Source organism: Acomys minous, assembly GCF_964271855.1.
Source record: "Acomys minous genome assembly, chromosome: 7".
Taxonomy (NCBI): domain Eukaryota; kingdom Metazoa; phylum Chordata; class Mammalia; order Rodentia; family Muridae; genus Acomys; species Acomys minous.
Window position 1 is genome coordinate 52,382,140 of NC_140488.1, and position 27,531 is coordinate 52,409,670.

The window sequence follows — 27,531 nt, forward strand, 5'->3', positions numbered from 1 at the left end:
TGGCCTGGCATCTGTGGTCTCTTAGGTTTTGCAGGATCTCTGTCCAAGCCCTTCTGGCTTTGATGGTCTCTGCTGAGAAGTCGGGTGTAATTCTGATAGGTTTGCCATTAAATGTTATTTGGCCCTTTTCCCATGCATCTTTTAATATTTTTTCTTTGTTCTGTATGTTTTGTGTTTTGATTATTATGTGACAGGCAGTTTTTCTTTTCTGGTCAATTCTATTTGGTGTTCTGTATGCCTCTTGTATGTTTATAGGCATCACTTTCTTTCGATTGGGGAAATTTTCTTCTATGATTTTGCTGAGAAGAGTTTCTGGGCCTTGGAGTCTGATATCTTCTCTTTCTTCAATGCCTATTATCCTCAGATTTCTTCTTTTCATGGTGTCCTTAATTTCTTGGATGTTTTGTGTCAGGAGTTTTCCAGATTTGGCATTTTCTTTTTTGGTTGCTTCAAGATCTGTTATTGTATCTTCTAGATTTGAGATTCGTTCTTCCATCTCTTGGATTCTGTTAGAAAAGCTCAGCACTGTGTCATTCGCCTTCTTCTCTGAGGCCTCACGTTCTCGTTTTTCTTCTGTCTGTGTGTTTATCATTGAATCCATTTTCATTTTCATATCTTGAGCAGATTTTTTTATTTCTTTCATCTGGTTGTTTATATTTTCCTGAAAATTTTCCAGTTCCATTCTATGTGCTTCTTTTATGTCTCGCACCTGCTTCGCTGCTTCTTCCTGCATCTGATTTCGAATTTTATTTGTTTCCTCTATTAACATCCTCATTACCAAGGATCTGAGGTCATTTTCTTGTGTTTCCGTTGTATGTGAGTTCTCCGGGTTGTTTTCTTTGGGATAGCTGGGAACTGGAGATGTCATGTTGTTTTTGGGTTTTTTGCAAATGCTTTTACGCTGTCCCTTAGACATCTTGCCATCTCTGTTTCTGTTGGGTAACTTCCAGAGTTGAGTGGAGGAAGTCTGATGATAGATTCACTTGTTTTCTCACAATTTCCGTAGGCTGGAAGCCCTGATACTTCACTGGTGTTCATGGCAGGAGGTTAGCCCTGTAGTTTTGGGCTCTCACCACCAGTGATCCTCAGCTCCCCTTTGCTGTGGGTCCTACAATCGTTCTGGGTCTCTGAATGATCGTTGGGTCAGGCCAAGGTATCCACAACCTTTTGGGTCCCCTGTCAAGTCCAGCCAAGGATACTGGGCCCGAGCCACGCATCGAGCTCAGCTATTTTCTCAGGGCCTGAACCGTCTGCCACAGCAGGAGAACTGCGACTGCACTGAGCAAGCACCTGGTGGAAGTGAGCGCTCTGCCCAGCTTGTGTCACAGCAGGAAAACCAAGGCTGCGCTGAGCAAGCACCCAGGGTATAACTGAGCACTCCGCCCAGCCCGTGTCACAGCAGGAAAACTGCGGCAGTGCTGAGCAAGCACCTAGGGTAGAAGTGAGCACTTCGCCAGGCTTGCATCACAGCAGGGAAACTGAGACCGCACTGAGCAAGCACCCAGGGTAGAAGCGAGTGCTCCGCCCAACTTGTGTCGCAGCAGGAAAACCAAGGCTGCGCAGGGCAAGCACCCAGAGTATAACTGAGCGCTTCGCCCAACTTGCGTCACAGCAGGAAAACTGCTTCTGCGCTGGGCAAGCACCCAGAGTATAACTGAGCGCTCTGCCCCGCTCACGTCACAGCAGAAAAACTGCATCTGCGCTGGGCAAGCACCCAGAGTATAACTGAGCGCTCCGCTCAACTTGCGTCACAGCAGGAAAACTGTGTCTGCGCTGGGCAAGCACCCAGAGTATAACTGAGCGCTCCGCCCCGCTCGCGTCACAGCAGGAAAACTGCATCTATGCTGAGCCGGAGCCCAGGGTGGAAGCCGGCACTCCGCCTAGCCTGCGTCACAGCAGGGGAGCTGTGCCTTGGGCAGAATTGCCCGCCGAGCCTAGCCAGCCTCTCCACAGCACAGCTCACTGAGCAAACCCAGGACTCCGGGCCGAACCGTCAGCTGAGTCCAGCCTGGGTCTCAAGGCACCACGCGACCCAAATCCTGTCCAGAGTCCCCTCTGCCGCAGCAACTCCCACCGTCCACCACACTAATTGCCTCCACTGTAAGGCTCTGAGCTGCAAACCTCAGCCACCGCTGCTGGCGCCGGTGGAGCTGCTGGCGCTGCTGGAGCCGCTGATGGCACTGCTGTCCTCACTGCCGCCGCTCTGATCCGAGAAAGTCCTCGCTCCTCCCGTGTGCAGGGGCAGGCAGGTCCTCAGCACCCTGGTCCCTCCGAACCGTGGAGCACTTCTGCTGCTGTGGTGTGGGGACCTTGGTGTTCCTGGCTCAGAAATCTGTGCAATTCCCTGAATTGTTCGCTGGAGCTTTCAAACATGGTCCACACTGCTCGCAGCCATCTTGGATCCGAAATCGTACCTTTTCTAAATGTGAAAATAATACAAAGTTTTTTTTTTTAAGCGAGTCCAATAAACAGGGCTGCTGCATTTAAAACCTCCACTGGCTTCCCAAGTCATTAAGAATATAAACCCAGGCCTCTCCTCTTTCACTTCAGTAATTAAACTCAAGCTACACTGGTACCTTATTCTTTCTTAAATATGTCAAAGATGTTTCTGCCTCAGAGTTTTGAATTTGCAGTTCAGGCCTGAACACACCAAACCCAGATAGCTTCAAGACTTGCTCCTATAGTTCTTTTAATTCTTTTTTCACATGTCAAATCTTCATTAAAACTTGATTTTCAGCTGTAACCTTTTCCTGCTGATACTTTCCATGTCTCTTCCATGTTTTTACTACACAGAAGTTATCACCATATGGCAACTTCAATGTTTTATCTACTTATTTTTGTTTATCTTCTCTTTCTTGCCCACTTGGACGTCATCTAAAATGAGGTTAAAGTAGTTTCCAAATCTGTTTTTCCTTCTGTTATGTCTTCATCATTTGGCAAAGCGTCTTTCACTTAGTAGATATTTGACCAATTTATGTTGAATAAATGAATAAATAAATTTGATGTATGACAAAGGATACTAATGAAACATGGAAGAAGTAAAAGTCCAAAGCACCAGATTGTTGGTGACATAGGAAGATGATAATAAGCTTGAAAACTATTATAGGAGAAATAAGCATTATGCAGGTTTGAGAAAAAAGGATGATGAATCTCTGAGAAACCAGTCTGATTACATTGTTAAGATTCAAGATTAACAGGGTAGATATAGGACAGGATGCTCCGAGACTAGCTGAGCATCCCTTTCTTGCCCTCTATGTGAAGAAATAGCCATGTGACCTAAATCCTCCTTCTTTGCTTCAATTCAGTAGGTATTCAAGAGCCTCCTGTGACTGATCTCTCTACTGTTCACTAAGAACTCCATTTGCATTTTTCCTAATGCCAAATATGAATCTATGCTTATTGATTGGGCAGTCTTTAAAATGTTTCCCTTGGCTCTTCCAAATCTCATCATTTGTTCTGCTGGGAAAGAGACCATATCTTTTGTTCTGTAATTGCCCTTCTACACCACAAAGTACTATGTTTAGCAATGAGTACAGAATTTAAACATAATAAGTTTTAAGCAGTCAGACAGATAAAGGGAAGATTTAATACATTCCCAAAGATTTGGTCTTTGTCATCATGGTTCATGTAAGGCTCATTTCTTTCATTCAGTTTTCTTCTTCTTCTTCTTCTTCTTCTTCTTCTTCTTCTTCTTCTTCTTCTTCTTCTTCTTCTTCTTTTTCTTCTTCTTCTTCTTCTTCTTCTTCTTCTTCTTCTTCTTCTTTTTCTTCTTCTTCTTCTTCTTCTTCTTCTTCTTCTTCTTCTTCTTCTTCTACTTCTTCTTCTTCTTCTTCTTCTTCTTCTTCTTCTTCTTCTTCTTCTTCTTCTTCTTCTTCTCCTGTGTGTGAGCCTTTGAAAATTCACCTTGCCTGTTTTTCACATGTGTCTCTTTTCATTAGAAAGGTGATATTAAGATTTGAAGAGGATGGATGCAGAAACTGGGACCATTTGGAAATCTAGAAAGTAAGAAAACCAAGTTGTTTGCTCTCGTTATGAATGAATGGTCTTTCAAATGCTACTTTCTTGTTACATTGCAGAGATTGTGTAGAGGTAGAAATTTGATAAATACCAACTCAGGAAAAAAAGATCTGGAATCTATAATTTCATTTCTAATTGACAGGAGATTGGAACAAAATGCTTTCTGATCCAGTTACATTTGTCATTTTTGATGCTTTATTGGCATAAGACCTATAAACACCAGCCGGTCATAATTAGAAGCTTGTGAACTGAATGACATTCAGTTTGCCATCAACTCTCAGGCATTATCTGATCTTGTAACTTGATCTTACATCCTTAGCCCAGTCCAAAAGCAGCCTCCTCTGCAGAAGAGGGTGATCCATATTAAGTACAATAGTATGCAAGAATTTAGCATTTAGAAAGCCTAGCAGAAACAGAAAAGGCTCCCACTTCATTGTTTCAGGAAGAAGCAGATTGTGAAACCAAATGACCCCAGAAAGAAGTGGTTTTCCCTTTGCTCTTCAGAATAGGCACTATCAGAGAAGCCAAATGTGAATAAGAATTAGCCTAGAAATTAGCATTTCAAAATTAGATAAACTCCACAGGTTATCCAATTAGATATAGTTCCTGGTTTATATGCATAAAGAAAAGCAGTCACCCAGAAAAGATTTACTGTGTGTGTGTTCAGAATGTGCCAAAGAATGTGCTTGGCACTACTGAGACCAGGGTGAGAAGGAAATACAGTGTGCTCCCAGGATGCTTATGCTGTCATGAAATAGAATAGCTCAAAAAAGATTAAAGAGCCAAACCACACAGAGCTAAATGTACATAAATATACTTTATGTAGGAGAAGTGAAACCTAACCAAAAAAAGAGAAGCATATTCCTGCGTTTACCTGAGCTGTCAAGGATTTTTATTTTGGAATTCTACCCTAGAGATGTGTAATGAAACTCTACTGACCCACATTTGAGGGCCGCACACACTTGTGTTTTACTTGACAGCTTAGGCTGGGACTCTTTTTTAAAATGACTGAATGAATTTTAGGACAACTTCCTAGTTCCCATTTCAGTGCTTAAGATAAGACCAATAGTCTTACAGACAGCCAATAGACATACACACCTAAACTACCCACATATTTACTCTTCCATGCTCCCCTTCTGTTAACAACACTTACCGTAACAGGTTCTAAGTGAGGAGACTGGAGAGAGGAAACCAGTAGAGACATGCTTACAAATAACCTAAGCCGTAGTATTCAATATCATATATTATAAAAGCAAGGACTGAAGTTATTATTTTACATGTTGGACTCTCTGACAAGTTCATGAGCAAATGAAACATATCATAAGTGAAGAACCATGAGTAATGAGTCTCATCAGAACTTACTATTACATCTGACTATCCATTTGCTGTTAACAACTCTTCAAGCTTCAAGAATGCTATTTCAAATTTCATGTGATTATTCTCAGGAATTGTACAAATATATTTCCCAGAACACACACACACACACACACACACACACACACACACACACACACACACACACACACACACATGTGCCTGCCTATGATTTTAATGTTACCTGTATCTCAAGTACATTTAGAGTACAGAAGGTAAGGAAACCATGTTTACACATTTGTGGTGCTGGAATATTTGCCAGCGATGGCAGGCTGTGGGCTGTCATCCAGCCCTGAGGCATGAATCTCTAGTGGTCATTTTAGTGCTTGTGTAACTCAAAAAGACTGTGGACCTAAACTGGAATTTCAAAATGATTAGTCCATGTTTGGCACTAAAGTAATTGCTCCAACTATTATAAGGGGACAACTGAGAGCATAAAGTCCCCAAATGAGTTACTCCATATACTGTGGAAAGCCCAACAAAGCTTCACCAAGGAAGCCACTAATATTTAACTTCCTCATTCAAGTTGCCTGTTACCTTAAAGCTCAGATAGAAATACTGTTCAAGGGGGAACCGCTTATAATGAGCTCCCATGAATATAGCTTGAGAAGTTCTAAATAAGACTTGGTTTTAATTCCATGAGGGAAGCATCAAGGGGAGCACGCATCTTTAGTAGTCCAAGAGTAAAGCCTGGGAATGGCTATATGAATCTACTTCTGATACATAAAAGTTGTTAGAGACTTATTAAAACAGCTTTTATAACTCAAGCACTGGTCAAATTTTAGAGAATAATCAAAGCCTAAAATAGCTGCCAAATGGTTGTATGAGTTTATTTCATGAATAAGCTTCTGGCTACAAATATTGATGGAATTCTAGTAAAAGTGTAGTTTCACTGATCATGTTAGAAAAACCACAGCTGATAGATACACTGCCGTGAAGGCAATCTAAGTGATTAATTGATATTTTTAAACAGAGTGGTTAGGAAGCAGAAATAGGCTTATGCAAGTTATCCAGTTACATAAAGAAACTGAGTCACAGAGGACTTGTGACTTTTCCAGCTCACACAGTTAGTTGGTGATATTTCAAAAATATTTTTCATGGATGGTATTTTATTTTATTGCCCCAACAGGTCTCTAAATAAGTCAGTGCAGTTTGTAATTTTCCTTTTCATTTTTATCTCTATTGACTAGGTTACATTTGTTCATTCATTTATTCATTCATTCATCATGTATTCAGTTTCTTAAAATATAACAAAATAAAATCTAATAAAGATAAAACAGAAGCTATTACTTTGGAGTTTGCTAAGACAAATCAACAAAAGGAAAAAAGCACAAGAGAAGTCACAAGAGTCAGATACTTGCTCATTAGCATACTCAGGAATTACATAAAAACACTAAACAGGAAATTTTATGATATATACACAGAGGACATGGTACAGTCCCTGTGCAGGCTCTGTGCATGCCACTTCAGTTTCTGGGAGTTCATTTGATCTATTTGCATGTTGACTTAGAGGGCCTTGTTTTCTTGTTGTCCTCATTCTCCTCTGGCTCTTACACTCTTTCTGCCTCCCTTTCCATGGGGTTCCCTGAGATCTGAGGGGAGGAATTTGATGGGCAAATCCTCTTTAGGGCTGAGTGTTCCATGATCTATAATTCTCTGTATAATGTATGGCTGTGGGTCTCTGTATATGATCCCATTGGCTGCAGTAGGAAGCTTCTCTGATGATATTTGAATAAGGTAGTTGATGTGTGGGAACAGAAATTATCATTGGGAGTCATTTTATGGCTGCATTTTCTTTCTTTTATAGATCAGTCTTATTTGGTTTTCCCCTAGTTCCCTGAAATATCTAGTCTCAGGTTGTTGGCCACCCTAGCAGTATTGATATAAATGAAATAGCCAAATAATAGGGGAGACAGAATTCCAAATGTCCATCTCTTTTCCCCCAACAAAGCTTTCAGTACCTAGATTGGATTACACCTAATTGAGTTGTTTTACAAAAGGGTCTCATGGGAATCTGCAAAGAACTCAGGCTGTCACAAAGACAATAGGTTGCTCTCTACAAACTGGTGGCAAGGCCATAATGCTGAAGACAGCACCTATATAACTCACTGAGCATGGAGAAGTGGGTCTGGTGCCTACATAGAACCTTTACATCTTCATTCTGTGATCTTTGGTAGAGAATGGTACTCTACATAGTACCGAAGAGGAAAAATAAACACCAAACCTTTATTGACAAGGGTGCACTCTCTTCAAGATATGCTAGGATAATTGTGGCACAAAGCTTGTGGAAGTAACCAAGCAATAACTGATTTGAGTTAAGGCTGACTCTGCAATATGTAACCCAGTTTGCAGTTTTCATTGGAGAGAAAAGAAATTAAAACTTAGAAAGGATACATTCATTGTGCCAAAATAGATGTTATTAAATGACTTTGTTCTTCTGAGTCTAAGTATATGCACTTCTACCTGACAGCAGTTAGTAAGGGAGCTAGGCAAATATTTTGTGGATTTTTCCTATTTCATGTTTTACCCAACAAACATAATTCTAGTTCATCTATGCAATTGTAATCTTTAGTATATTTGTTGCCTTACACACAATTAACAATGATGATAATAGTTATTATTTACTCAGTCTCTGGCTTGGATAAAATCACTGTCATAAACTCATCAAGTATGTATTGATTTATGCATTGTTCACTAAGTCAACCTGAGAGATTAACACTACTGCCATGCTTATTTTTTTAAATAGACACATTACAGTAAAGATTGGCTAAGCAATTTTTCCAAAGCCAAAATTGGGTGCAGGCAATCTCAGCTGTAGTAGACACAATTATCTCTTCATATCTAAGATGCCATCCCAGAGACCTAGAACTTCTTTAGCCTTACCATACTGACCATATACTTCAATCTGTGTTCATTTTCTTTGTAGTCACCCATCCTAGCATAGAGTGCAGCAAGACACCAGACAGTTGATAAGGAGTTACTTTGATAAATAGAAACATTGACATGATTCTAAATAAGCTATGAGAGTCTCCTTCATAAAATTATTATTTTATGAAATGTTCCTAAATAGGGCCATATGAAAAGAAAACAGAAACTTTAACAGAAACATCCCATGATTTTTGCTGTAAAACTGGCCTTTCCAAAATGTTGGTCACGTGTAACTGATCAATAATAACAGTGGCAAAGGGAAGCTAAATTATGTATCATGGGGAAGAATGCAGCCTAAGTGGGAGACTTTCATATAATTCAGGCTCAGTTGAAAGGATACACCTGTTACTATCAATATACACAGATATAATTTAAGTGATTATCAAATAGTGATTGCCTCAGAAACAAAATCAACAGCTGTAATTTAACTGATGAAGAGAAAGTTTGAGTAAGTGAGAATTTTAGTTTTTTTATGGCATTATGACAGAAGCAAGATGCTCCTTAATTGTTGCCTTCCAGTATACCATATAGTGTGCTAGGTTAACTCAGTAGAGAAGAACCTTTCTTTGGTTGTTTTTTTCCATTTTAGGAAGAATAGCATAGTTGTATCTGCTACAGTCTCTGCTATAGCCATCATCTGTGATTTTCTACTCCTCCCTATCTCTCTCTCTTCTGCTATTACTTTTTGTTTTTCTCCTCCTTTTCTAACTTTCCTTCAACAAATTTGCTTTAGAATGCACTGGCCAGGAAACAGACACGCTGCATTCTCCCATTTAACTGAGAATCTGATAATAAACCCTGACTTTTAGTTCTTAAATTATACTAATGAATGGGTAATGGTAAATGGAAGTATGGACACTAGAGGAGTGAATCGGCCTTGTTGGAGGAAGTGTATCACTTTGGAGGTAGGCTTTGAGGTTTTATATGTTCAAACTTGGCTAGTGGATCACTGTTTCTTCTGATTGCCTGTGGATTCGGATGTAGAACTCTCAGCTATGTCTCCATCACCAAGTATGTTTGCATGCCAACATGCTTCCCACCATGACAATAATGAAATAAACCTCTGAACTGTAAGCTAGCCCCAGTTAAAATTTTCCTTTTATAAGAGTTTCTGTGTTCATAGTCCTTTTCACAGCAATAAAACTATATCTAATATAGGCACCATGTCACATAGGTTTTACCCTCTGATATTAAACAGTATATGTTTCCTTTGAAAGTCAAGGCAACACACAGAACTGTTTTCAGATATTCACATTTTTCTTTTAATATTGGCCAGAGAAATATTTTTTGATACCCAGGATCCTTGATGTTTTCACAGGTAAATGTGAAAGCATAAAACACCTACATTGTCATTCAACAAAATCATTCACATGGATATACTGTATATTTTTTGTCTTCAAAAATTTATGTGTAGAAACAGTTGCACAACACTGAGACTCAAGGCTTGTGCTCTGCAGAAAGTCAGCCATGAATGACCCAGAAATCCATTTGTCTAATGTAAGACTTTAGTTACTCCTGCCCTGTATTGTCAGTGTTACTGACCTCCTAGTAAGCTTCTGTGGGAAGCTATCTTCAACCAGTGTAGACAACTTACCTATCTCTAACTCAGGTACATGGCTCATAACAACACAACAGAGTTTTAAAACTATTATAAATTCCAATTACAGATTTTAAAACTCCCCATGAGAAGAAGGAGATGGCTATCTAGCATACACTATGGACTACTGAAGCATATACATTTGACAGCTGGCACAAATCGGGAAGCTAATAGCTATCAATTTGAAGTGAACAGGTAGCATGACCACCCACTGGGTTTTAGAGTCTGTATTATATACCTAAGGGAATATTCTTATATAAAGGTCACCCTGAGAATCCTATTGGTGAGCTAGTCAAGTATATTCCTTGGTCAACAAAAACAGACAAACAAAATAAACCCAAATAAACAAACAAAAATGGCATTGTCTCAATAAAGGTAGAAGGCAAAATAGTACACCTAAATTTATTCTCCAACTTCCATATATACACTGGAGTATACTTCCTCTCATTCTCTTACACACAAGCAAATATCATATGTACACATATAAACATATTATACACATATATATCTAAATTGAAACTATAAGAATGACTACTCTAGCATTAATGAGGACAAGTCTAATATGCAGAAGTTCCTCTACTATGCAACTTACAACCTTTCTATATGTTATTCTGTGAACTCTAGCTACTTTAATGAGTTTTGATTCTTGTTTCTCTCAGTTCAGTTCTATGGAAGGGCTCTGCCTAGAGTCTCTTTTTTTTATCTCTACTTTAGAAACACATCAGGTTTCATAAGGTTCATCTGATTTACATCTTACCCTTTCGAGGTCACTGTCGTTTGTTGTGTAATCCTAAATATCTTGACAAGATACTTTTTTTCTATCCAAGACTTTTGTTTAATTTAAGTATACTCTGTCCCTGTTACTCTATCTTGTCAAAATTCTCACTCTTCTGGCTTCCTTTGTAGTCAAAATCTGTCACCATGTGAACAGATTTTCTAGAAAACAATGAAATAAAATTTCCTTTATTTAGTTAGTTCCTAATTTTAATAATGAAGACCAATGTGAATTATCACATTATATATGTAATCATATTGATTGGTGAATACTCAGAGGGTATTTTGAAGAGAAAACTGAAAAGATAGACTAGGCCAAATTTCTCATTCAGTTCTAAATAAAATTATACTAAATATTAAATATTTAAGTGTCTCACAGGTTAGATTTTCTGTCACACTTCTTTACATATATGGTTTTATATCTGTGACTCATTTACATGCACTTAGCACCTTCCTCTACTCAGGGATAACTAAGTCAAGATCACTGGGAAAAACTGAATAATTAGGTATTTGAAAAGAGCATTAGAACATTTCCTTCTTCATTTTATCTTAATAAATTAGCAATTAGAAAAATGTTATTTAGTATTATGTGAATAATAAGTCTGAAAATGTAAGTTTTAATTTGCCTAAGAATGGGATGGATGCCAAAATCAGCATCAGAATAAAAAGCAAAGACCATGTAAGTAATTCAGTTTAATTTCACTGTTATACATGATAGTTTTAACCATATTAACAAAAGGTAGCACTTGTTTACTTTGTGGAGGGGAACAGGGGAGATGCCTCAGTAGAGAAAATGTGTGATGTAAAGATTGAGGGTTTGAATTTGGATCTCTAATGTCATGATTTGGGTTTTGTTGCTGGGATAAAACACCATGCCAAAAAAATAACTTGGGAATAAAAAGGTGTAATTCACCTTACAGCTTATAGTCAGTCCATCATCTATGAAAGTCAAGATAACAACTGCAGGAAGAAATGCGGAAGCAGGAACTAAACAAGCGACCTGAAGGAATACTTGCTCCCAGACTTACTTCCATTGATATGATCAGCCAGCTTTCTTATACAACCTGGGCCATTAGTTCTGGAGTGGCATTGCCCATAGTAGGATGGGCCCTCTCATGTCAATCATTTGAATTGACAAAATGCACTATGGCCTCCCCAACAAGCCAATCTGATGGAAGTATCTTCTCAATTGAGGTAGCTCTATCTAGAAGAATCTGGTTTATGTTAAGTTGACAAAAAGTTAAGCACAGCACCTATAAACAATGTAAAAATCAGGCATGATAGCATCTGTAATCTTAACATTGAAAGGTACAGAGTGGATGATCCCAAAGGATCACTGACCAGATAATCTAACCAATTGTTGAGCACCACTTTCAATGAGAGGCTTTGTCTACAAATCAAGACAAAACACAATAGAGGAAGAAACTTATCATTGATGTCTGCTTGTACACATGCATGCATGATCATGTATACAAGACAAGACACATGAACACACACACACAATTATATTTTGAAAATTTGTGAAGGGTTAAAAATCAAAATCAATGACTTATAAAGATATTCTATTTCCTCTGAATTCTTATTTCCATGCTCATGTGACTACAGATGGTAGTGTGTGAAGGAAAGTTTTACTTTCAGAAATGAGATAATAGTTTATGCTTGAAACTTATCACTGTAAGTTCTAGATATTTGAGTTTGTAAGTAAGCACTAATGAGGTCAAACCATGCTGCTTCAACTTGCATGATGATAATCTACAAAATGTCATTTGTGGAAATAAATGCAGGATCTGTGTTTAAAAAATGCTAAATTTCACAGCAAACACCATGATTCTTTGGATATTACAATCTTTCTGTCCCCTCCTCTGTAATGTTCCTAGAGCCTGAGGTGTGGGAGTGTTTTATAAATATATTCACTTGGACTGGACTTCATAGCCATGCATTTTGTTTGGTTGTGGGATTATGAGGTGGTCTATACATGAAATAAATAAGGATAACAACAATATACAAGCCAAAGTGGACAGGAGAAAGCCTAAATGGCCACAACCCTACATAAATCACTACAGTCAACTTAGGGATGCTAACAGTGGGAGAAGTAGGAAATAGTCTTCTCCAAGGAATAACATACTAATTAATTGTCCAATATTAAATGGTCAACCCTGAAAGCATAGATACAAGTAATACTATACAAACTGAGAAAGCTATCTTTATGTATTTATGAACATATGTGCATATATATGTATATATACACATATATATACATATATATATATATATGATGTGTTGTATGGAATCACTTAGGTGGAAGAGAAACAATTTAATTATATTATAATCCCCAAAATAAAATAAAAATAAAAATAAATAAAACTTACAGTGCTTAAAATTTTTTCCTATTTTCTCTTCTACTCAGGAAACATTTTTGTGGTTTGTGGTAATGGCTGTGTAAATTCAGTTTTGAAATGTAGCAGTTATTATTAAAGATGAACTATTTTGTCTTTCTATGGTGCTGGGAATTTTTCTTCACACAAATTAAAATAAGGGGAAAATTATTACCTGCAAAATAAGACTTTTTGTCTCATTAGCTGTATCATTTTAATTTCAGTGCATCTATTCTGACCAAGACACTGAATGCAATGGACAATAAACTATATTTAACTATTGAAGTATTTATTTAGCTATCAATGTGTTTGTTGGTGACAATTTCTGTTTGCTGCAAAAATAAAATCAATCTATGCTGCTGACTAGGATCTATTTTTATCTCACTCTGAATACATTAACTGCTAGTAAACATCTTAACAAATGCAGAGAATTTGAGTTTTTAAAAATACACCTTTCATTTTATTTGTATGTAAAGCATATTCTGAATAGAATGTCCTATTTACTGTGCTTGCAAGTATTACCAGTACCATTGTCACATTTATCTACCACTTGTTCATTTGTAGTAGTGAGAACAACACCCTGTGTTTAAACACAGATAAATTATAAACCACATGATATATCATATAGATTAACAAAGTAACTTGGTTAAAACAAATCTTCTCAGAGATTATGAAACAAAATTCTCGGTGATTCTGTCTGAGTCAATGCTAAAGTGATCAATGTACAACAAATATGTTGATAAGCAGTGAAAATCACCTTAGCCTTACTCAGTTTATATAACGTTATTCAATGGTCCTTTGTACTAAAGTTATATGATTAATCCATTAGTCATTGAGGAAATGTTAAAAATCTACCAGTGTCAGATTTTTAATGAAATATGAAAGGTTGATGTTACTCATGGTATTTTCTTTATTTTTTAATTATCAAAATTATTTAGTACCTCTTTGTGTGCACGTGTGTGTGTACATGTTTATGTGGGTGTATTTGTGCCCAGGCACATGTGCATATTCCATGGAGTGTATGTGAATGCCACAGAATGACTTTCAAGTGTTTATGCTTTACTTCTATCACGTAGGGTGTTTAACTCAAGTCATCAGGCTGAATAACAAATATCTTCACTGTAGACATTTTGTTATTCCAGGATTTACCTGTTATATAAAGTAAAACTCATTTGTATTTTGTGAAATTTTGGGTGTGTTAGACTGAATAAAGCACCATTCACAAACATTGCCATTTACATAGTATCTTTTATATATTGTGATTCAAATTGGCTTTCTTTAAAAGGTTTTATTTTAGTATGTTATGTCCTGGCATTGACATACATTTTATGTTTAGAAATATTATTATTTCATTCATCAAGACATGAAAATCATATATATTGTGGTGATTCGAATGAGATACCACCCATAAGTCTTGGGCATTTGAAAATTTGGTCCCTAGTTGATGGTTGGTTGAAGTTAGGGTTAAGAGGTGTGTCCATGCTAAAGGAATTATTTCATTGGAGGGTTGTTCAAGTCTCAAAAGAATCTTACCATTCTCTTGGCTTACTGTCATCAAAGTAGCACTTTCTGTATTTTGTCTAGAGAAGTTCTATAAGTATTAAAATGTTTTCTTTAAAAAAACAATCAAATTTGTTTACAGTCTCACACATGTATACAATGTATGTTGACACTTCTAATACCATACTTTCTCATTTTGTTTTGTCCTCTACTGATATTAACCAGTGCTGTTGATGTGGCCTTGGCTTTGTAGTTGTCTGTTGGACCCTAGTGGGCTTAGCAGTAGATACAAAACTAAAGACAATGATTGCCACTCCCACAAAATCTATCAATATCCAACATTTCTGGGGTAAACAGTAGGGTCCTGTGAGCCCCTCCCCTATCCTCCACTAATATATATGATGAGATTCAAAGTTCGAAGTCGCTAAGAATTGTAACATTTAAAGTAATTTGAAAATGGAGGAGAAAGATGGAGAGAAGAAACAAAGCACAGTGTTCTAAAATTCTCGTATGTAGCACTTAAAGCATAAGCTGTATAATATTTTTAGTATCATTAATTACATTAATCATTTTTCATGTGATCATTCAAAAGTCTACTGGAAATCATTTCTATATAGTGGGAGTTTAATTTAAGCTGGTCTCCCTGTCTTTCTCTTCTCTTTCTCCCAACCCCACCCCACCCCCATTTCTGTTTCCCTTGCCTTCTCCTTCCTTTCCCATGAATTCCATATAATATGCCATGTGGTTTTTTGTTCTATGTAACATGTCTCTCATAATTTCTTACTGTATGACTATATAACTTCTCATAACCCTTCTTTGTTTTGATATATTATAAGGTATAAAATCATAATTGTATGTAACAACTTCCATTTTTTTATCTCTATAAAACTCCAACGAGTTTCTTAGGAGGAGGGAAGAAAATTTGGTTCTAAAGAAAAGAGAGTAAACAGGCATTCTGACTTATATTTCCCTTCTAATAGATTAACTGTGAAGCAAAGAGAAAAAGCATACAGTCATTGCATGGCCTTTCTGTCCAACTGTCCTTAGTGTGACTTGAAACTGAAAGCATTTATTATAGTAGAGAAAGCCTACTCTTCTTTTATACCAAACTTCTAATTAACTACTTTAATTATGCCCAAAGGACGTACAATGATGGGTGTCTTTTGTAAATTCAAAAAAGAAACATATATACCAATAGAATTGATGATAATAATTACTGCTGATCAACTCATTTGACTCTATTATGATTTTATCTGTCCTAGCTGATTAAAGTGAAGGGTTAGAAACTGCCACTGTGGAAATCATATGGTTTTTCTTAACAAGACATAAATTATTTTCACTTCAAGGATTATCCTTCCAACCATTCTTCTCTTCCAGAGGAAATTTAAAACTTATAAAATGATTCACAAAAAATAGTTTTTAAAATACAATCATACTTTATTGTGTGCCACTGAATGGACACATTGGCATACAGCTACTATACAGTGAACACTTAGAACTCTGTAGCATATAGGATAGAGATGAACCTGGATAAAGGCAGTCAAAAACATCAATGTCAGAAAAGAAAGTGTCTCTTCATGACCAAGGAAGCCCTCGTGCTTACAAAGACTAAATATGCAATGCTATATTAGCAGCACTGGGGAAAACTAAAACATAAGTGTCCTCAGAAGTTTGGTTCCTGCCTCTCAGCTATAATACACAGTTTTAATGACAACATTCTCATTAGCTCAACCTTCCTGGACTCTTTCAAGCATTCATCATCTTATGTGGATAACAGCATAGTTCATGTGAAATTAGTGGAGGAGGTGATAAGGAGGATTAAAAAGGTCTTGCTGCTTAAGGGAGTAAAAAGCAGTTGTCCTAAGATCTTCATCCAGTCCTCTACATTTATTAAGGACAAAACCATTTATCTTTCTACTTTTAAATGGAACTGATACAGTGTCTCTCCCCTGAGTCTCTGAAGTCACTGGGGAAAGCTAGATTAGGCCTAGAGAACTGATGCAACCTAGTGTGCTGGGTTACTTCATGGAGCAGTAAGTTAGCAACACAGTTTGATTCCAAATATTTTTAATACGGTTTGTTACACATGCACAGAGGGAAGCTAGACTGTAAAAAGTGGTTGCCATTACCTATTATGTACTGTCTTCACTGTAAGAATTGTGTCAAGAGTCTCCTAAAAGGACATGGGAAACATATGTCACAGCTACAGGCTTGCTTCTTTGAGCCTCCCTGGGAAAAGAACAAGAAGCAATAAACCTCAGGACTGGAAAGAGCAGAAGTTTCTATGTAGAACTGCATTGTTTTTATTCAGTTGTCAATTAGGCTCTACCTTCTTACCACTTTATCGGTCACTGTCAATTTTCCTCTTCAGGACTGCTCGTTCCTGAGTTCTAAGAAGAAAGTATATCGTTCAACTTGGCTTGTGGTAGCTGGTACAGGCTAATTTGTCCTACTACATTTTTAATTTCAGGATTGATATGTTGGCTTTGCAAGTAACTGTCAGAATAATTCATATACACAGTATTAAAAATAAGCATGTGGTGGTTTTATTAATGTACTCTTAAAGAATAATGAAACCTTCGGATGTGCTCTAATGAATTCTGATGAAGTGTAATGCTTAAGAATGATGTTCTTTGTAAAGATTACTCCTCATTTAAGAATGCAAAATATCAGCTCAAAGGGGCAACATTTCACAGAACAATTTGGAAACTCTTTGTGAATTAGTACTTTTATCTATGTATTAAGTCATTATACAAAAATAAACTTAAAGATTTCCACTTATGTTTAGAATGTAAAACAAAAAGGATAGTTTTTCTGATACTTTAGAAATCCTTCCTCATCCCTGCTCTCCCACTCTCTGACAGCATGCATATATTTAGAATGTATTTTTGAATGTAGCTTGCTAATGTTGAGAACACTCAGCTTCTCTGTTTTAGTATTGCTATGATACTGTCGATGTGACACACTGTTCATAAAAATCCTGGTTATATTTACTGCACTTATATTAATATCAGGAATGACATGTTATCATGTTATAAAAATCATCTCCCTTGATTCTTTAATGCATTGGTCAGTTTTGGCAGAGTAACCATGGCCAGATATTTAAAACACATGTGTATGAGAGAGCCTTTTTAAAAGGAAATTGGGATAGATATACAGACAGATTGATGAGTCATGCTTCATCATACTTCCATTGTTGGAGGCATTTTTGGTCACTGTGACATTGCCCCATCTTTATCATATTTTAATTTTACATTATGATATTATTTTTATAGATAATTCATAACCATACAACCTGAAAATAAATATGCATTCATGTGATTAGAAAGTCACCATGTGAAACTTATAATCTCACTAACAATGGGAATTAATGTTTTAGTAATGTTGGAATGTAGATTTAATTTTTGTCCTTGATTATTAGGTGGTTTTGGAATCAGCTCTACTTGGCTTGGACATGAGCTCATTCACTTACAAACTTTATGATGTGTACTACTTAATGTCTAACTTTCTCACTGTGAAAGCCATAACAACACTTGCTTTAGTTGGTTTAATGTATGAGATAGAACATATAACTGCCTGATTGCCTGGCATAAGATGGGTACATTTCTTTTCAATTTCCTATAGATAGATACATACATAGATAGATTGATAAGTGGTTTAAAGACATTGTTTGGTTAATTTTCACAACAACCCAATACACTATTTAACACTAAAATACTATTGACAGATAATTAAGAATCTAAGGTCTGTACAGTCACTCACTATGGTACCAATCCAAGTGACTGTTTCTAAGACCGGTATCAAATGTGGCAAGAGAAATCTTTTTGGTGCATTTTGTTTTAATACAAAATCACAGTAGAACATTTATGTGTATTATCTAGTCACATATTTTACTCTGAAACATCTTAAAGCTAGAAAATGCACTGTTTAAATTATTGAATTAATGATCCAACAGCTTCACATTCATGTGAAGTGTTATATGTAAAACACTTTGTTGTAAAAGCAAAGAAAATTCCTGGTGGAAAAATTCAAACCAAACTAAAACATTTCTTAGCACCCTTCCTTCTGTGAAAGCTCAAAGCAGTGGAACATCAACACATGAGGAGGATGGGTCAACACACAGACTGTCTCAACCTAACGTTTTTTTCTTAGTGTGGCGTGAAAATGTTGCAAATACAAAAAGAAGTTTCACCCCCGGGAACTCTCAAACTCCAAGCTGGCAGTTCAGTATAAGCAGTTGACAGCCTTAAAAACCTCAGTGCAGTCCTGCTAGTGCTCCCTGGCTTACAGCTTAGATTTAACTACTGTCTTTCCCAAGTATCCCTAAGGCTATCACTGACTTCCTGCTCTGAGGATTGTCCCTTTCAGGTAATGGTGACTACTGAGACAAATACAGGCTTGTGACATGTCAACTCTCTACATGGGTGCTCTGTACCACCAAGATGAGACACCAACACAGATACCTGCTGAGGAAACAGTATTGTTTGCAGCACTCAAGAGACAATGGTAAAGAATATGGTATTGCAAAAAGTAATTGGAATACTGTAATTCTTTAGGAATTTTCTTCCTTTACAATTTTACTAAAAAAGTACTGGGAAGGTACTGACACAGCTTTATATTTAACTAACTTCACATATTAGTTCCCTTGTCTGAAAAAAGACAAAGGTTAGCTTCTGATTCTTCTTAGGTTTTTAACCACAAAGGTCAAAAAGAATGAAAATATATACTGAGACACCATTTGCACCCACAAGACAGTGAAACATCCAGTCTGCCTTCCACCATCACAAATGTTAATATCAGCTCCCCTCATTAGTTCATACACTTCTGCAAGAACCAGAAAATAGCTTTTGTGTTGCTCATGAGCCCATCACTGTGTTTCTGTTTATTCCAATCATTTATTATAGCCATTGAATAAAACAAATGCCAAGAAAATAAAGAATGGACTTGTCAACATTGTGTTGTGACCTTTTATTTTATTTTTTCTTAAACAGATAGTACAACTGTGTTCATGTTTTCAGGGAGAAGATGTACAATAATTTAGGTGATTCAAAGCAGGGACAATGAAGGCATATGTCAGAAATATACTTGTAGAATTTGGAAATGGTAAGAATTATACATTCATTGCCTGTTGTATGGTTTAATTCCTAAGGTACCATGAAGTGTTAGATGTTAATGATCTTTATTTTAAAACGTGTTACTAGAGGATCAGGAAAGCTTAGACACTTGCCCAAAGATACACAGTAAATAATTGTGCCAAGTGTCAGTCAGTTGTGAGATTGAAAAATAAAATCAATGCTTATTCTGGCATCACATGGGTATCTTTTTCTCATGACTTATAACCTTTATGTTTAACAGGAAGTGTAAAAGCCAGAAAAAAATCATTAGTTACAGGAATGTACACAAAATAAAATAAAATTGGAGAACATTATTCTATATTTAAAATTAGACCATTATGATAGGCAGATTTGGGCCCAGGGGTCCCACTCAAACTAAGGCACCAGCCAAGGACAATATAGGAGGTAAACTTTAAACCCCTACCCAGATCTAGCCAATGGATAGAACATTCTCCACAGTTGAGTGGAGAGTGGGGTATGACTTTCTCATGTACTCTGGTGCCTCACATTTGACAATGTCCCCTGGAGGGGGAGACCTGGTGGCACTCTGAGGAAGGACAGCAGGTTACCAAGAAGAGACTTGATACCCTATGAGCATATACAGGGGGAAGAAATCCCCCTCAGGAACAGTCATAGGGGAGGGGAATAAGGGGAAAATGGGAGGGAGGGAGGAATGGGAGGATACAAGGGATGGGATAACTATTGAGAGGTAACAAGAATAAATTAATAAAAAATAAAATAAAATTAGAAACAAAGAAGCAATAGGAAATGGAGGCAAACTGGACATGTTAACATACATTTGTAGTTTTAAATATTAGGAAGGTAGCGCTTCAAAATTTTATTCTATCAATGGAAAGTAGAAAAGTACCTCTTTATATTAAATTCAGGAACTGTTCCCAAATTTAAAATTCCTAAGGTGTCTATGAAAGTGTCAAAAGCCTCAGGCTGACTGAACACTATCATTCAATCAAATAAACATTAATAACTAGTATTACAAAGCAATTGCAATGGATTCTAGCATCTTTATCTTGTAAAATATTTTGAGTATTAAGATTAATTTTTTACCCTTAAAGGTATCTATTATACTTTGAACATGAACATGTAAAGACTTTCTGGGTCCCTAACAAATGATTTACTGCATAATAGCACACATTTCTGTTTAAAACACATACAATATGTCAACGAGTTAAAGAATCTCATTTGCATGTGATTTCATGTTCCACAAAGGAGAATTCATCCTAGTTAATTTTATAACTTGAAATAGTTTGTAGCCGGGCGTGGTGGCGCACGCCTTTAATCCCAGCACTCGGGAGGCAGAGTTGGGCGGATCGCTGTGAGTTCGAGGCCAGCCTGGTCTACAAAGTGAGTCCAGAACAGCCAAGGCTACAAAGAGACCCTGACTCGAAAAACCAAAAAAAAAAAAAAAAAAAAAAAAAAAAAAAAAAAAAAAAAAGAAATAGTTTGTTTTGTGAACTTGGGATTTCATATAGCCTATCAATTACTCAATTACCTAGGATGTATAATGATGTTGCACAACTTATTTAGAACCATATCATTACAATAAATGAGTAAAACACTCCTACATTTACTGAAAATTCCAATATCAACCATGTCTAGATTTGATTGTCCCTCAAAAAAGCATCACGTAACACATTTTCTTTTCAATTCCAAGTATTTTATTTTCTCAAATCATCAAAGTGTTATAATTCAATTCTTTCAGCTATTTTTGCATTTGTTAATATCAGCCTTACCAAAAATTGGTAGATTGTTTAGTAGGAAGATCTAGTAGATGAGAAACCATCAGATCATCAAGTATTTTATCCCTATGTGTATGCCTCCTGATAGAATCAGCAGATATAGAGAACTGTGTTACAAAGTTAAATGCTGTTTTATTTAAAGTGAAATCTCATTTACCTCAGACAGTGTGCTTATTTTATTGTTAGCTATTTTAAGTATCAGAAAGAGATGTAGTTTAATGTCAAAGAAAATATTTTTATGTCACATTTAGTTGCTACTTCCAGGTCCCTATCCATAAAAGGAACCACAACCAGATATCTGGGATAGAAATTACATGCAAGGATCTCTCTACTTTATGTGTTATAGGAGTCACTTTAAGTTACTTGGCTCCAGGTTGGGGTGGTGGTGGGGGGAGAGTTTGTGTGTAATGTATTGATTGCCCTCTAGTGGATAGAGTGTAAAGTTTTTTTTTTTTTTGTTTTGTTTTGTTGTTGTTAATGATGATGATACATAATGAACCTAAATAACAGTCTTGGGATAGCATAATGCTGTCTACACAGTTTCAAAGGACAAATGTGACACCTACTTTGATCTTTGTACTTAGACCACAACTTTAAATCACTCTATTCCCATATCATACTTTATGGATTGCTTTCTGTTTTTCGGGGTTATGAAGACAGCAACAGGTATATTTGAAATGCCATTATATACAAGTGGACATGACTGAATCTTGAAGGAATAAGCAGAAGCATGCTGTGTTCTATAGCTTTATATAGTGCACAGTCATTACATTCATCATAGATGTGATGTGTGCACCTGAAAAAACAGCATGGAGTTTCTTGAGTAGTGGTGAATGCTAATTGTATCCTTTAAATAAAGAAATGTATTAGGTTTTAGAAAAATAGTCATTTCACATTTTTTTATCATTATGTAGTATTACCAAATGGTCTCCTCCTCCTCCTCTTCCTCCTTCTACTCCTTCTCCTTTTTTCTTGAGATATGGTTTCTCTCTATAGCCTTGGCTGTCCTTGACTCACTTTTGTAGACAAAGATGACCTCCAACTCACAGAGATCTGCCTGTTTCTTCCTCCCAGAATGCCGGGATTACAGGCATGTGCCACCATGCCTGGATGCATTGCCAGGTCGTAACAGAACTTTTATAGTTGATGAACATATAATATAATGGAGTCACTACTTAAGGAAGCCATAAAACTGATGTCTGGTAGATTTATATTACATTCATTTACCTTAGTTCTGAAGACTTCTTTTAATAAAAATGTTTTTTTTTTCCACATCTTGGAGTAGAAAAGGCTCAGAAACTCAACACTGGGAAAGTATCTTACAGGTGCTAATATGAAAAAATATTAGGGCATAAATGACAGATTATATTTGGAAGAGTACTTCATCTTTACTAATCTACTTACTAGTCTCCTATTTGTTTCACTGATCATTAAGAGCAAGTAGATCTTAAGAATACAAACCAAAATTATTCTTTTAGTATTAGTAATTGGGAGAAGACCATGTTGCCACTATTTCACAAAGCCTATCAGAAAATGAACAAAATCAAATTAATCTATGCAGTAAATTATCGAATGATTGCTTCTAGAATGTAAATTAACAGAAACATAAAACAAAGAGTATAAACAAATAGGCAGAACATTTAAAAAAATTTAAAGAATAAAAGAAAAATGTACTAGGACACCAGAACACTGGGCTAATAGTTATAGGAAAATAAAGATATATCTATGCTTTGTTAAAATCTAAATGTATGTGAGATATGAAAAAAAGAAGAAAGGTAAAGTTGAAATGAAAAAATAAAAGTAGCAACATACATTGAAATGCGTTTATGAAATCATATTTTATCTTTAAATACAATGAAAATGTTAAAATATACATTGAACATTCATTCTCTGTATCAGCCCAATTGAGAATTTAGGCCCCAGGCAAGACATAAAGAAATCTTTGGGAGTGTAAAACTGAATCATGGCTCTCCATTTACCATTCTTTACATACTATATACACTGTCATTACAAAGATAAGAGATTTCTAATTTTTCTTTTCAGTGTCAGCAGGTGTCAAACCCTTGGTGAAAGTCACAAGCCTAGATACCTCTCACTTTCTTTCTTCCCATACAGCACTAGGAAAATAGAGACAATTTGTTACAACTTGAAATTTTTTCCTAGTTTAATATTCTCAGGTTTGTGCGATGGCTCCATAACTACTAAAGGCACTTGCCACCAAGCCTGGAGATCCCTCAAATCCATGTAATGAAAGAAGAGAACTTTCTACAATCTAACTAATTATCTGCACCTTGTGTTATAAAATATATAATTAATATGGTAAAATAATTTCCTGAGAAAATAACTTACATAAAAATTATTAAATTTATAACACATGACTTACAAATAAAAGTGGTTAAAATACCACGTTAACAGTTTGAAGACCTCTTCTCTATTATCAATCCATAAACTAACATCAGAGTCCTTTCTTCCTCTAAAACATGCTATATTCATGTACAGACAGTATGATTTAATATAAAAATTTATTGGTTCCTGCCCTCTACACCAACTATACAAGGCAAATATAACCTCAATAAAGAAGCAAGCACAGAGCCTACACAGGTTTGCACTAGGTCCTCTGCATATACATTATAGCTGTTAGGCTAACATATGTATTTTTACACTTCTAATATTTTTACTTTTTAAATTTTTTCACTTTACATCTCAACCATAGCTACTTCCTTGTTTAGTTCCATTCACACACTCCCTCCCACTTTCTCCCATCCCCCTCTCTTAGTCCTCAGAAAGGGGGAGACCTTCTCCCTTACCATCTGACCTCAGGCTATCAGTTCTCATCAGTACTGCCTGCATTCTCTTCCTCTGTGTCATGATAAAGTACCCCATCAGGGGGAAGTGATCAAAGTGCATGCAACAGAGTCCAAGGCAGGGAGAGCCCCTGATCTCCTTAATAAGGGACCCATATGGAGACTGAGCTGCCTATAGGCTATATCTGAATGGGACACCTAAATCCTAGAAATGCATGGTCCTTGTTGGGTGCATGAGTCTCTCCTGGACCCCTTGGGCCCAGATTTTTTGGCTTTGTTGGTCATCTTATAGAGCTCCTGTCCCTTCTGGGTCCTTCTATTCCCACCCTCATCCATAGAACTCCCTGAACAGTGCCCAAAGTTTGGCTGTGAGACTCAGCTTCTGCTTTGATTCCCTGCTGAGTGGAGCCTTTCCAGAGGACATCTATAGTAGGTTCCAGTCTTGTTGTTTCTCTTCAAGTGTTTCCAGTTTCTATTCTATTTGCCCTTCTGAATAAGAATTACTACTCAGCTATTGAAAACAAGGAATTCCCGAAATTTGTGGACAAATGGATTGAGCTAGAAATGATCATAATGAGTGAGCTCACCCAGAAGCAGAAAGACTCAAATGGTATATACTCACTTATATGTGCATACTAGCCCAAGGGGCATGTCCCATGAAAGCCTTCACTTACCAGGAAACTAGGACAGATGGGAGGACATCCTATTGGGAATCTAGATGAGAGAAGCATGGGAGAATAGCAACGTAGAAGGATCCAGAGGGTCCTAGAAACCTACAAGTAGAACATTATGATAGGCAGATTTGGGCCCAGGGGTTTCGCTCAAACTAAGGCACCAGCCAAGGACAATACAGGAGGTAAACTTTAAACCCCTACCCAGATCTAGCCAATAGTCAGAACAGTCTCCACAGTTGAGTGGAGAGTGGGGTATGACTTTCACACGAACTCTGGTGCCTCATATTTGACCATGTCCCCTGGAGGGGGAGACCTGGTGGCACTCTGAGGAAGGACAGCAGGTTACCAAGAAGAGACTTGATACCCCATGAGCATATACAGGGGGAAGAAATCCCCCTCAGGAGCAGTCATAGGGGAGGGGAGTAAGGGGAAATGGGAGGGAGGGAAGAATGGGAGGATACAAGGGATGGGATAACCATTGAGATATAACAAGAATAAATTAATAAAAATTTTTAAAAAATAGATAATTAGACATTAAAAAAAAGAATTAAGCTTACCCCCCTAGGGTCTTTCTTGTTACTTAGCTTCCTTAGGTCTGTATATTATAGTGTGGCTATCCTGTATTATATTGCTAACATCTTCTTATAAGTAAGTATATACCATGTGTGTTTTTTGGGGTCTGGGTTATTCATTAATGATGATCTTTTCAAGCTCTATCCATTTGCCTGCAACCTCCATGAATTCCTTGTTTTTGTTAACTGAATAATATTCCATTGTGTAGATACACCAAAGTCTCTTTATCCATTTTTCAATGAAGGGACATTTGGGCTGTTTCTAGTTTCTGGTTATTATGAATAACACTGCTATGAACACAGGGACAAAACGAGGTTGCCCACTCTCTCCATGTCTTCTCAATATAATACTTGAAGTCTTAGCTAGAGCAATAAGGCAACTAAAGAAGATCAAGGGGATACAAATTGGAAAGGAACACGTCAAAGTATCACTATTCACAGATGATATGATAGTATGCATAAGTGACCCCAAAATTTCTACCATGGAACTCCTACAGTTGATAAACACCTTCAGCAAAGTATATAGATACCAAATTAGCTCAAAAATCGGTAACCCTCATGTATATAAAAGACAAATGTGCTGAGAAGGGAAGAAAGGCCATTTACAATAGCCACAAAAAAGTAAAATATCTCAGTGCAACTCTAACCAAGCAAGTGAAACACTTGTATTAAAAACAAAAAAACTTCAAGTCTCTGAAAAAAGAAATTGAAGATGTCATAAGATATAAAGATCTCCCAATATTATGGATCAGAAGGATTAACATAGTAAAAATGGCCATCTTACCAAAAGCAAGCTATAGATTCACTGCAATTTTCACCAAGATACTTTCACAATTCTTTACAGACCTTAAAGAAAATTCTCAAATTCATTTGGAAAAACAAACAAACAAAACCCCATAATAGATGAAAAAATCCTATACAATAAAAGATCTTCTGGAGATATCTCCATCCTTGATCTCAACAGTAGTAAAATCTGCATGGTCCTGGCATAGAAACAGACAAGTTGATCAATAGAATTGAATCAAAGACCCCAAATAAATCCATACACCTATGGAAACTTGATTTTTTTGCAAAGAAGCCAAAATAATTAAGTGGAAAAAAGCATCTTTAACAAGTGGTGTGGTCTAGATGGATATCTATATGTAGAAAAATGCAACAGATCTATCTCTGTTCATCACCCTGCACAAAACTCAAGTCCAAGTGGATCAAGAATCTTAACATATGACCAGAAACACTAAATCTATTAGCAGAGACAATAGAGAAGAGCCTTGAACTAATTGGCACAAGAGACATCTTCCTGAACAGAACACCAACAGCACAGGCTCTAAGATCAAAAATTAGTAAGTAGGACCTCATGAAACTGAAAATCTTCTATAAAACAAAGGACATTGTCCATAAATTAAAACCACAGCATACAGATTGGGAAAAGATGTTCGCCAACACTAAATCTGACAGAGGACTTATATCCAAAGTATATAAAGAACTCAAGAAACTAAATACCATTAAAAATTATCCAATTAAAAAATGGAGTACAGAGCTAAACAAAGAATTCTCAAAGGAAGAATATTAAATGGCCAAGAAGCACTAAGTCATCAGGGAAATGCAACTCAAACAACTCTGAGATTATATCTTATACCCATCAGAATGGGTAAAATAAAAAACTCAAAGGACAGCACATGTTGGCATGGATATGGAGAAAGGGAAACACTTCTCCATTGCTAGTGGGAGTGTAAACTTTTTCAACCATTTTGATAATCAATATGACACTTTCTCAGAAACTGGGGAAATCACTCTTCTTCAATACCCACCTATTTCTTTCTTGAGCTTATTTCCAAAAGATGCTCCCCCGTGCAAGGACATTTGCTCAACTATGTTCTTAGGCTAATATTTTTATGGAACTCCTGATTGTGAGAATGAATGTGCCTCTGGCTCTTTTGCTTCCTCTCAACACTTTTTCTTTCTGTTGGTTTGCCTTGGCTAACTTAGATATGAAAGGTTTTTTGGTTCATCTTACTAAGTTTACATTGTTTTGTAGTAATGTTTTA

The 27,531-nt window shown here is 36.6% G+C and overlaps 1 pseudogene across 1 annotated transcript in view; it reads right to left on the reverse strand.

Moving 5' to 3' along the window:
* Window positions 1-3,630: 3,630 nt before the first annotated feature.
* The window catches only part of LOC311601980 (protein SET-like), a 468,622-nt pseudogene continuing 444,721 nt past the window's right edge, over window positions 3,631-27,531 (reverse strand). Inside the window, exon 2 of the transcript in view lies at window positions 3,631-3,877. The product of the transcript in view is annotated as a protein SET-like (transcript). The remainder of the gene's footprint in view (window positions 3,878-27,531) is intronic.